Source organism: Felis catus, chromosome A1, assembly GCF_018350175.1.
Source record: "Felis catus isolate Fca126 chromosome A1, F.catus_Fca126_mat1.0, whole genome shotgun sequence".
NCBI lineage: Eukaryota > Metazoa > Chordata > Mammalia > Carnivora > Felidae > Felis > Felis catus.
The window spans coordinates 135,660,359-135,662,816 of NC_058368.1; the positions used below are offsets into that span (position 1 = coordinate 135,660,359).

General features: G+C 41.3%; 1 long non-coding RNA gene across 1 annotated transcript; it reads right to left on the reverse strand.

Annotated features, from left to right (window-relative positions):
- Window positions 1-35: 35 nt before the first annotated feature.
- Window positions 36-2,456, reverse strand: LOC123386592. The gene is made up of 3 exons (XR_006600701.1): window positions 2,178-2,456; window positions 1,332-1,468; window positions 36-1,189 (listed from the first exon to the last, which is right to left on the reverse strand). It is a non-coding gene; the product is annotated as an uncharacterized LOC123386592 (long non-coding RNA).
- Between the last annotated feature and the right edge of the window lie 2 nt (window positions 2,457-2,458).

Here is a 2,458-nt window from a genome sequence, read left to right on the forward strand (position 1 = left end):
TCCAGGCTCTGAGCCATCAGCCCAGAGCCCGACGCGGGGCTCGAACTGACAAACCATGAGATCATGACCTGAGCTGAAGTAGGACACTTAACCAACTGAGCCATCCAGGTGCCCCTCAAAGTAAATTTTAGATGTCAAGATAAGGTCCCCTTAACATACTAGGTCATGCATCTCCTAAGAATTCAGTCATTTTCCTAAATAACCACAATCTTCATCATGCTAAGACAATTAACAACTTCTATGTGTAATATGCAGTGTGTGTTCAAATTTTCTCCGTTGTCCCAAAATGTTTTACAAACTTTTTTTTTCCAATTTAGGTTCCAACTAAAATTAATTTGTTTCCATATACATGCTTTTTGTTTTTCAAGGCATGGACATGAACTGTCTAGTCCATTTGTCTTATAGAATGTCCCTCATTTTAGATTTCTTGTCTGATTTTTTTTTTTTTGTCTGATTGTTTTTTGATAGTTAAATTCAGGTTATGCATTCCCCAAGAATATAGGTGATTTGTACAACGTATGCATATTGGAGTTAAATATTAGTTGTTACTACTGAAGATACTGTGTTTGATCATCCGGTTAAGGTGGTAACCACCTGATAAAGCTTTGCTGTAAAGGCGCTGTTCTCTTTAGTTTTATTATTCATTAATATTAACTTTGAAACCAACACCTCACTAGAAATGACATGATGTATTACTTAATTGCATTATCCCTTCTATATTATTAGAGATTCTCTAAAGAATAGCTCCACACTCACATCTGTCCCTTTTTGTTTTACTATGGATTAAAAAAAACAAACAAACAAAAAACCTTTGTTATAAAGCATAGTGCTTCTCAAAGTGTCATCCCGAACCAGCAGCATGAACATCACCTGGGCATTTGTTAGAGACATAAATCATAATCAAAACTTGGGAGAGACACCAAGCAATCTTTTTTTTTTTTTTTTTAATTTTTGAAATTCCAGTATAACAGTGTTACGTTAGTTTCAGGTGTACAATGTAGTGATTCAACAATTCTCCACATTACTCAGTGTTCTGCACAGTAACTGTGCTTTTAATCCCCTTCACCTATTTCACCCATCTCCCCATCCACCTAGTAGTCTGTTTTAAACCAGTCCTCCCCATGATTCTCATTCCTGCTCAGATGGAGAACTACTGCATTGTCTTTGTCCCAGATTCGGCCTTGGACACCTGATAGGTTTAAAAGGATGAGCTTCATGTGAGATACTGGAAGACGTCCAGGGTAAAGCCAAAGCACAAGATTTTTTTTTTGTATAAAACAAATAATGGGGGGTGGGGGTGCCTGGGTGGCCCAGTCTGTTAAGCGACTTACTCTTAATTTCGGGTCAGGACATGATCTTATGGTTCATGGTTTCCAGCCTGGCATCCGGCTCTCTTGCTGTCAGCACGTAGGGCTTCAGATCCTGTCTCCCCCTCTCTCTGCCCTTTCGTCTCTCTCTGCCTCTATCTCTAAATAAGTAAACATAAAAAAGGAAGAAAAGAAAGGAAACCATGTTTTTCCAGGAGTTTGTGGGTAGGAGTGGCGAACCTAACGTCGTATTTACATTCCTGTCTTTGCACTCAATGCCGGTAGCTGTTACTTTGATAATGAAGAGGAAGAAAGGAGAGAGCACTGTGTGATCAAGTGTAACTGAGCGGAAACTAGTTCTACGAGGGGAATGCTCGGCTCCCTTGTTCAAAGAGGTCTGAGTTGCTGTGCTTGTGCTACAAGGCTAGAGTGTCCCTTACACGACCGACCCTAATGAAAAACTACCAATCAATGGGGCGATTTACGTCCCACATTGTCTCCATTAGCCGCTCATTTAGCTGCCCAGCTAAAAAAGCTTGATTGCAAGCTGATAAATCGACAAGGTGGCACTTGGGGGCACAGGACTGTTATAAGAATGAATCTTGCGGATAGTGAAATTTCACGCTGCGAGTCTGGGGTTCAAGTATATGCACTGACTCATAGCGGGCTTTAAGTTATCTCTGAACTCTAGCCACTGTTCTCCGCCAAATGAGGGAGTCTGGACACTATGAGCTCAGATGGAAAGTCTACTTAAACAACCTTCCGGTGTTTCCCTTTCCAAGCCCGCGAATGTTAAGGGAGTACCAAGATGGGTTAAAAAAAAAAAAAAAAAAAACAAAAAAAAAAAAAAAACAAAAACAAAAAACATACACACACAAAAAAAACCCACAAAACTGTCTCGAAGATCTCCTGTCCCAGAGCCAAGGATGAACGACCATTTATGTCGGAGTTTTCTAGCCTGTTCCTGGGCGCCGGGGTGTGTCCCAAAGGGCTGTAGCCCAACTCCTAGCCCAGCACTCGACAGAGCTGATGCTTAAAGTTCAACTTTTCTTATTAGTGATCTGTAATGGTTGCAAATACTAGCCAGGACTAGAGAAACAGAAGTAACCACGGCAACCAGGGGACGGGACGGAAGGGGTGGAGCCGTGGAG